Source organism: Oculina patagonica, chromosome 4, assembly GCF_052425735.1.
Source record: "Oculina patagonica isolate OP01 chromosome 4, crgOcupat, whole genome shotgun sequence".
Classification (NCBI taxonomy): Eukaryota; Metazoa; Cnidaria; class Anthozoa; order Scleractinia; family Oculinidae; genus Oculina; species Oculina patagonica.
Genome location: NC_135761.1, coordinates 37951998 through 37962264, shown reverse-complemented (window position 1 = coordinate 37962264; position 10267 = coordinate 37951998). Strand labels below are relative to the sequence as shown.

At 37.8% G+C, this 10267-nt stretch overlaps 1 long non-coding RNA gene across 1 annotated transcript; it reads left to right on the top strand.

Moving 5' to 3' along the window:
• Nucleotides 1–2547: 2547 nt before the first annotated feature.
• LOC144648691 (uncharacterized) lies at nucleotides 2548–8587 on the top strand. Its single transcript, XR_013569736.1, has 3 exons — nucleotides 2548–2651; nucleotides 4402–4513; nucleotides 8203–8587. It is a non-coding gene; the product is annotated as an uncharacterized LOC144648691 (long non-coding RNA).
• The last annotated feature ends 1680 nt before the right edge of the window (nucleotides 8588–10267 follow it).

Below are 10267 nucleotides of genomic sequence, written 5' to 3'. Positions count from 1 at the left end.
CTATCTACAGAATGAGTGAATCTTGGTTGGCACCAGATTTTAAAATGTTTTTCCCTACACCATCCAACTGGTTGCAAACGACACCCAAGCAGCAACATGAGCATGTGAAAGTTGTTTTAACCCCCAATAACTTCATCTTCCAATCAGTAAGGATGGGCCAATATTCGATACCAAATATTTGATATGCCAATATTTGATATGCTAATATTTTGACAATTCTGAAAAGTATCCATACTTTCGAAAAATATTGCCCTTTCGATATGTTTTCGGTATGCACATGTGACCTGTTTCACGGTTTTTTGGTCAGCACCTGAAGTTTTAAAATGCAATTTTGCACAAACAAATATTGATTTTCTTGTCAATATTTGAATTTTTCTATTGCCTTGACTTAATCTAGTCCATAGTGAAACTAAAAGACCAAAAATCCACATTCATGGTCCGCGTTAGGGTTAGGGTGACATCCGATCACTCACAGTGTCTTTACCAATTACAATTTCATCGGTGTTTCTGACAAATTAGAAGTAATAATCTTGAAAAAGTAATAGCAAGAGAGTTTTCATTGAATGTGTCAGATATTCAAAGAAGTCAGTTTAAATGATTTTTTTCAGGCCTAGTGCTTTTGACAATAGCAAAATGATTGCACGGCTTTTTGCAGTAGTTGAGAAGTCATTTGTCTGTTTAGTAAGAAATTCAAACAGGCTTTGCAGAGGTGTGATGGGATGGGCAATTCCAAAAACTATCCATACCATTCCACGGTTCGCTTCCATATTTTAGCCCCCCTTATCTTTGGAAATTCCAAAATGTGTTACACGCCATTCCCTCAGAACTCTGTAATAGTTAACTCCCCCTCCAGTTCTGATTTTCTGTTGTTGTTTTTTGGCAAGCCCTTTGGAATTACTGGCAGGGTTTTCAAATAAGCCCAATTTGGCAAATTTTATGTCAAATTACTTCAAATGATTCCATTACTGTAACAGAGGGAGTTGTAGTGACTGCGACACGGTTGTCAGCAGTGCCATCAGTTCATCCTTTATATTTACGAGCTTGTAATTGACAGAATTAGTGTTCATAGTAACACACTGTTCCCTCTGAAAATCCAAGATCTAAAACTGCCCCATGTCTTTGGAATTCCAATCTTAAGGATCTGCTAATGCCTAAGAAATTTAAGTTCAAAGAACCTTCTTGCCCTCAGTATTCCAAAAAGCTGTCTGTTATATGGTATGGATATCTTCTGGAATAACCAGAGAAGTGGTGCACTGTGTTAACAAAACATTCTTCTGCTATCTGCGTTTCAAAAGTGGGAGTTGTTTTTAGTTTCCTTGCTGGGTAAACCCCTTTTTAATAATATGTCAGGCACAAACAAGTTGCAAAAGTCAAAAGTCAAAAGTCTTTCAGGCATAATGGTATATCTTATGTAAACAGATGTAAATAGATTTTTAAATGTAAATTTTCCTTTGATACAATTTATGTTCTTGAAGATATTAGCCTTTTTCAGGCTACTCTAAATTTCTAGTTTAAATAAAGTTCATGTCATGTCATGGTATCGCATCAAAGGTGAGCTATCTGTATAAGCAGAATTGCCCATAGAGGAATTGTGTTTGTGTTCTGTGTTTGCAAACCACACAGAGACATTTTTATAGACGCAACTTAAGGGGAAATACATCTACTGCAACAACAATGACACCATCTGTTAGTGTAAGCGCAGCTGCAATGTCTGCAGTATGAATGTTTCAGCCGACAGTGTCATTGCTGTAGCAAATGCGATGGGAAGTGCCACTGTAACCTCTGCTGCAACTACCTGAACTGGCAAGTCCATCTGAGTTGAAAACAAATTTAGAAATGTACATTGCTTTTTTTTAGCAACGTTTGTACCAAAAAGCCAATTCTTCTTGCTTTATTACAATTACATGGCAATTTTTATAGTATGAAAAAAAAAACATGGAAAGAAATAGATTTCTCTCTTGAATGGTAATATGCTGTTTTCCAGGCAGTCTGCAGCATTTGTTTTCAACTGGGACTAAGCATGGTGGCGTAAAGACGTGTATTTTTGCGTGCTCCTAATTTCTCCGAGTTTTCTTGTGCAGTCCTTCCTCTATATGGAACTTTCTTCCTTTTTCAAGAGAAAAAGTCGAGGAAGTAGAAGTCCATCCACTTTTGAAACTGTATCGCCTGATTCCAAGCGTTTAAAAGAAGAACTAGTTTTCCAGACCACACAAGCCATTACTACAAGCGTCAATCCAGGAGACAAAATCCTCTTTGTGCTTAACATGGCAGACAACCTCAGATAAAAAATGGATGACATTCTTATAAAGTTAAACCAACTGGAAGTAATGATTGCCACATTAAATTGGTTCCCAAATCGATGGACCAGACTAACCAAACTGTGAAAGGATAAGAGAGTGAGTTCAACTGTTTAAAACAACTCTTCAAGCTGTGGTTGTCCAAGCAACCCGAAAGGGAAGAAGGACACAGGGCCACTCTATCTGTGCATCACTAATTGTCCTTAAGTCAACAGGTGTCTGATACATTAAAGTTCGAATGGGAGAAAACTACATCGGCAATATCATGAAATCGATGGCTTCCAGTCTCAAGACAAATAAGAAGTTGACAAACCACAGCATGAGGAAAGCATTGGTGTTGGCTTCGATAGTCTGGTTAGCGTTGTTCAGTACATTTCATCGTTCTACAAATCAGGCACACTTCTGTTAAACATGACTTTGTATCAGACTTAAGAACAAATTGTTCCTGAAGTACATTGTGTGCAGAGAATTAAGGTGGAAGGCTGGGGTAACAACACAGAAAAAGAACAGTTGGACAAATAATTGGTATATTTAACCCTCCTAACCCCCCCCCCCCAAAAAAAAAAAAAACCCACACAAAATGAGATTGTTACTTTTCCTTTTCTTTTTACTACTTTCTTTATCCGTTAACATTTTTCCCGGGGGCCCCTTTTGGTGGGGGTGTGCCCTGTTTGGCCCTTCCCTTCCGCCTTCGCTGTTTTCCCCTTCTCTGCACTTCCCTCCCTTCCCGCTTGCATTTTCTGTTCATTCAGTGTTGGCCATCTGTGACCGATGCCATTCGGCCTCTTCTCTCGGCTCTCTCCCCCCCCCCCTCTCTTCTCCCTTCCCCTCTCCCCCTTCCCCCCCCTGGCCCCGGACATTTTTATTAGTAGTTATTTTTTATTATTTTCCTCGTAATTTATCTATTTTTATTTCTTTCTGTTTTGTTTTGTTCTAATTTTGTTGTTTCTTTTACATTTTATCTATACGCCACTTAAGATCTATTCATTACACATACATCTACTACACACATTGAAACTCTTTATCTTCTAATTTTTTAGCATTTCAATAATTATTTTAAATAAACTTCCTTTCATGATGAATGAACAAAAAGAAGCGGACTACCACAAACTCAAGCAAAAACGAACGGAAGAATAAAAGAAAAAATTATACACATAAACCTTAAGACAATCTTTGGACAAAAGACGACAGTAACAAGTACTACAAGCTAAGATCCAACAAAGAATGGGTTTATACTGTTCTCAACTGCAAGCACCTCTCCATACATGTACTACAAAAAACAACTCTTTCAACTACACAACCTATGTAAAATCAGAAAATATAACTCTGCCCAAATCTACAACCTACAAACTGCCATATTAAGGATACCACTCTCAAGGATCCCCACTCTTTTATCAACTCTTTTATCCTCCTTTTTTTCTGTCTCAGAAGTACAATCTTCAATACACTATCTCAAAATTAAGTGAAAACGATAAACTTAAAACAAGAAGCGAAATAAACACAGCATGGTTAAAGATAAGGAAATATTTATTATTGTTTTTTGGCTTTTTAAATATAAGTCGTTGGTAATTACAGCCACATTCAGCGAAGAGAAAACAGCCAGAACAGTTCAACTACTCAAAAGGTATGGCAAATGCTGTGAAATATTTCTACCCTTTGAGGCGGAACAAAGGAAGGACAACAAGAAAACTGCGAAATTTGAGGAATAATGAAACAGATATATTTCTCTCATAAAAATGTTTCCAGTAGTTCTTGATTTTCTACACTTAACCAAAACAGGTATACTGGACTCTGAAGCACTTAGTTTGAATGTATACCAGTTTTTAATTTAATGAACATTGCCACGCTGAATCCGTTGGGTCTTATTGTTTCAGTGTGTCCTCAGAGTCATCGAAACACCCATCCCTGCAGCCAAATTACCCCCACTGAAAACTGGGATTGATCTGTAATTTCTTTCAAATTTTTTTTCTTTGCGACTATAACTGTTACCAGGAGTCTGAACCAAACTCTATACTTTTTCATTTGTAAATCTGTCCTTCCCTTAATATTTGTATTTCTTGTTATTAACGTGTTGCCCATTTTCTCCTTTCACGCAATCTCACAGGGAGTCACGGCCAGATAAGCCGAAGAAGAGCAGAGAAGAAGTTAAGATACAGACATTACAAGAGCTTATAGTGTCTCCGGACGAAAAATTAACATCTCTGAAAGTATCTTGCGTAAGTATCAAAAGTAATGTGAAATAGCTTTAAAAAGCGGATAACAAAGACAATGAATTGTAAAATCCAAAAACCATCCAATGGACAACCACACACTCAAGAAAAAAGAACGGAAGAAAAAAAAAAAGAAAAAATTATACACTTAAACTTAAGACAATCTTTAGACAAAAGACCACCAGCAATAAATACCACAAGCTAAGATCCAACAAAGAATGGGTTTTTACTGTTCTCAACTGCAAGCACCACTCCATACTACAAAAAAGAAACTCTTTCAACTACACAACTTATGTAAAATCAGCAAATATAACTCTGCCCTAATCTACAACCTGCAAACTGCCATATTAAATACCACTCTCAAGGATTGCCACTCGTTTATCAACTCTTTTATCCTCCTTCATTTCTGTCTGAGAACTACAATCTTCAATAAACTATCTCAAAAGTGACAACTTAAAATTATCAACAGAACAAAACACCTAAAGAAACTTAATAACAATCATGATACCACTACACCTCAATGCCAACCACCGCCTTTTCATCAATTTTGGATCACAACACTCAAATCCACTGAAACCCAACCTCTCACTGTCACATTGCTGTACAAAGAAGGCTTAGAAACATTTAATTACCTTCTTGTTTTCTTAAATCATAGCATAGAAACATTTAATTACCTTTTTGTTTTCTTAAATTGTAGCTTTGTTTAGTTTTGATTGCGTGATTGTAAATTATCCTTTTTTGGCTAGCCACACAAAAAGTTCTTTCAATTTAGTTTTCTTTATATCATAGAAGTATATTAGGTGCTTGTCCATGCGAACATTCTAGTTTTAAGGAGTTGCCCCTGGAGTAAAGAGGAGTTTTATAAGAGTCTTTCAGAGTTTTTTCACAACTTGGAGTTTTCTCACCCCCAGAGTCAAGATCTGATGTTAATCATGATCGTTAAGTTTATATTAGTTCCTTTCGTCGTGCTTTCTGTCGTCAAATTTGTAATTAAGTTTATTTTTTAAGCTTAAACAATTGTGCATTCTGTTTTAGTTTTCACCACAAGTGTTGGAACAAGTCGGCTAGCCTGATTCCCGATAAGTCCAATAAACGTGTTTTAAGAGTCTGCTGTCCGTCCTGTACTTCACTTTTGTTGACCTGGCAAACCCAATTACGCTACACCCTGTGTCTGCCATGCTGGGAATGCGACACTTACTTTTACTTACCACCATTCACAAGCAAATCTACTTTGAAATCAACACTGCTCTAGCTCTGTCATCAAGAAAAGAACTACCCACCGGAGAAGTAAACCTTCTCGTGCTTCAAAAAGACATCAGCCATATTCTTCAAAATCTGCACTAAAAGTACTAAAAGAAAACCAAACTAGAACAAACTTTAACAGGTCGGCTATTTTTCCTGTTTTTACAGTGAATTAAACACTTCTGTGCTTGCACCAGTGCGCTTAATGCATGCTTATATGCACATGCTTTTGCAGATGCTAAATCCCAGTATTTTGACTCATATACGCCAGAGCCCTTATTTTAATGAAAATGTGAAAATGCGCTACAACGCAATAATGACATGCTAATCCTGTGCAACCAGCTCTCTCTTGTGGGGGACTGAACAAACATGCAGTTTAACTGATTCCTAAACAATGGATCAACCAAATTTGCAGGCAAATGGTAACCTAGCAGAAACTCCACAAGGGAAAAAACAGGGTGACTCAAGAATACTACTAACATTTATAGAGGACAATCGACCAACACAAACCACCACCAAATTTTGTTGAATGCATCAACTATTTTTGTAAATGACATTTTTTCTGACAGATTGCTACATCACTCCATTTTAACAAAGGAGCAATACGTGAATTCTGTGATGGTGATATCTCCAAAAAAAACCCTGTTTTCAAAAACTATTCAAGTGTTCTGCAGATATTTCTATATTATGACGACTTTGATGTTACCAACTTGCTAACCCCCTGGCTTGCTTACCCTACGCCCAATTCCCAACTAAAGGACCACTCACCCTTTGCCTGGCCACTACGCTTCAAACTGTCCCACTTGGGTGGCAAATTCCCAGTAGAATAGCTCTAGCTGTCACAGAAACTCACAACCCACCCCGCCAAAACAACTAGCAGTTTTCTTCTTCTTTAAGATTTGAATACTGATACGTTCAAGGTGCGCTTATATTTCGATTAAAACGATAACAGAGGAATAATCAAATCTTTACCATTCAAAACAATCTCAAAGGGTGACCCTATTCGGCGGATTGACGAAACTGCACGGCGGAATGGCGGAATATCATTAAACGCGGAATGGCAGAATATCCTAAAAACGCGGAATGATGGAATATCCTAAAACACGGAATGCTGGAATATCCTAAAACGCGGAATTGCGAAACAGTAAAGAAAGGAAAATTTAAACTACGCTTTGATTTTTAGGTACTTTATTTCTTTCGATGACGCTAGAACGATTTACGCTAAACACGGAATAATAACTTATAATCTTTGGTTAAATTGGGGCGTCAACATATGCAAAACAACAACAACAAAACAATTGTAAAATGTAGGTGTTAACAATGGCCAGAAGTACTTTCCACACATACACATTAGCGAGTCTGACAAGGAAGTCATGAATGAGATTCACTCTAAACTTATCCAAGACCAATTTGGTCTTACATTGTAATTAAATCGTTTTTCTTAATATAAATCAAAACACTTCATGCTGCATAATTAGTGCATACAATGGTTGTAATATGGAGCGTTATCATTTAAAATGGATTGATTGATTGTTGACATTTAAAAGTATAGTTCCTGTTACGTCCGTTGATCACATTCAATAACTACAATCACAACTGCTACTTCTTTGTTGGCACTGATTACTTCGCTGATAAAGAATAATTAATGATGTCTGTGCATTCAGCCCTATGTGTTATGTAACCGTTGCGTTAGATGCTTCAGTTAGAAACTGAAGTAATAAAAACTTCAAGTAAGAACTGAAAAACCCTTATTTCCTAGGGGCTTGATGCCATCATGTTATTCAAGAAGTTTGGAGTAAAGTAATAGTTTTGAAACATGCTGTTTTGGCACTTTGTTACTATTAAAGGACTGTCGGCGATCTTATCGCCTTAGCCATCTTTAAACTTGAGACTACCTTATTGTCACTTAGTTTCGGGAGTACTTAATACTCGCCAAATTAAACTAACTTTCTTTCATGCAACTTTAATCACAACCACCTGGTAATTGATATTTAATTGTTTACTTTGCCATTTCCTGACAAATCGTTCAAGCGTCATCGAAAGAAATAAAGCACCTAAAAATCAAAGCGTAGTTTAAATTTTCCTTTCTTTACTGTTTCGCAATTCCGCGTTTTAGGATTTTCTCCCATTCCGCGTTTTAGGATATTCCGTCATTCCGCGTTTTAGGATATTTGGCCATTCCGTGTTTTAGGATATTCCGCCATTCCGCCATTCCGCCGTGCCGTTCCACCATTCCGCCGAATAGGGTCACCCACTTCAAAGGTTATTCTAACTGAGGGTTCTAATATTTCAAACGACTTGGAAGGGAATTCTAACAATTTTTCCTAACACTTTTAAAGATTTCCTAAGTCGCTCTTATGATTATCTAATGACTTACAAAGGATTTCAAATGTAAATGATTTTAAACGAAAAAGATTTTAAACGAAAAAGTGTCAGTGTACATTTTCTCGTAGAACGTCACAAATGACAAATGAAGAAAAGTTGACAAACGACAGTAAGAGGAAACATTTATGTCTCACATTATCAGTGGATATTAAGCAGTGCCAAACGAAAACACTCCAAACAGCATTTCCAACCAGAACACTGCAAATGAAGCCTCAAATCAAGAGACTGCAGTCCATTGCCAACGAGCACGACTGGTTCCTACTCAACAGGGAGTGATCTGACTGAAATGCATTTTTGCTGACGCAGCGAAGGAGCCTGAAGCGACTGAGCGAAGTCAGCAGATATAATCGGCAAGGGATCGAGCCTCAAACATTTCTACCACAATGCATTGCGTTGTAGCCACAAATTCAACCATAACAGCTTGCACGCCGTGTTTCTTGCCATGTGCTTTTCTTCAAGGGTAGAAGGTAAGTTCAGCTTTTGCTTGATAAATGTTTGTTTTGTGCATACTATAGTGCTTTAAAAGGCTCTGAAAAAGCTTTTGCGTAGTTTTGCCCAAATGTATCACGAAAGAAAATCTTATTCGTGGTTTGAATGTTCGAGTAAACAAGCAAGACATCCTGCCAAGATGGTGGCTTATGCACATTTGTTGGATTTCTGTCCAAATTTCTTCCTTTCCATTTCTGACCCATTTTCTTCCTTTTAGGAACACAAACTGCTACTTATAACTGCTACTTTACCTGTATAATAATGCCATAACATGTAGGACAAAGAGAGCTGAAAGCTTTTTCACATTTCGATACTTTTTGTAATTAGTCCTTTTTTGATAGAATTTTAATTGTAAATAGTAGACTTTTTATTTTATGTGTCACTCGATAATTCAGTTTCTTTTAAGAACGTTTGATAATTTGCAAAGTTTTCTAATCATTAATAGTGGCCGCCACAAATGCATATTTCCTCCAACAAGGCAAGGGAATTATAGCAATGGAATTTTCATTTTTTTGGTGGAGGAAAAATGCTTTGTTCATTATCATTATGAGGGTGCATTCTGCAACGCCTTGAAAGTTTGGACATGACATTTATTCATCTAGAATAGATCGAGCAAATTGGGGTAATCACACTGAATGCAAATGCTCATACTTCACTAGAGTGGCTGGCCTGCTAACCAGGATCCCTCACCTCCATATGAACACACTTCATGCCCAGGATTTTGAATGAATGAATGAATGATATAGGTGCTTATATAGCGCATTTACAAAGCTGAATGCGCTTCACAATTAGAATTTTGGGATGAGATCGGACATCAGCATATAAGGCGCCTATGGCAGCCGCTATCCGTCCACGTGTATGATCTAACCCCACCACCCAACCCCGGGGGGGGGGGGGCACTCAAAAAAGTTTTATACGGGGAGGCTCCGCCCCGAGCTCTTACCCCTTACCCTTTTATATACTATTTTGCCAGAAATTGTGCCCCTTTCGTATACCTTTTAATGAAAAAAGGTACCCCTTTCATATACCTGAAAGTCATGGTATAGACTTAAAACATGACGTTTTCTTGACATTTTCAAGTAGCGCTTCATAAATTGAAATAATACAGCCATGAATTGCATCTGCTCGTAATATTTTAATTAATGGCCCTTTCAAAAACCTAAATGACAGATTTCCATACTCTTTCGTATACCTAAACTTGTGAAATCCCTACCCTTTTATATACCTGAAGCCTGAAAAAGGTACCCCTTTCGGGCGGAGCCTCCCCGTATAGGCCATTATAGGGAGTACCCCCCCCGGGCACCCAACCCATGGAATAGAACAGACCACAACACTGGGAACTTCATGCCCTACTCTTTGCGACGAGTGTGTGGGTTCTTTAACTTCCCCTGCTGATTATAACACTGAAGATGCAGGAGATGGGGCCTACGGTTTATCGTCCTTATCCGAGAAGACTAGAATGTCTAACCATTTCCAGATGTAATTAGAAAGGCAGCACATTCTCCTCAGTTATTTTAAGACCCTGAGTGTTGGTCCGGTCTGGGAGTCGAACCCGAGACCTCCGACAGGACAGTCCGGCACTCTACCACTGAGCTAACCTGTCGGCAGTTTAATAAATTTTAATAATAAAAGATTAACATTTGC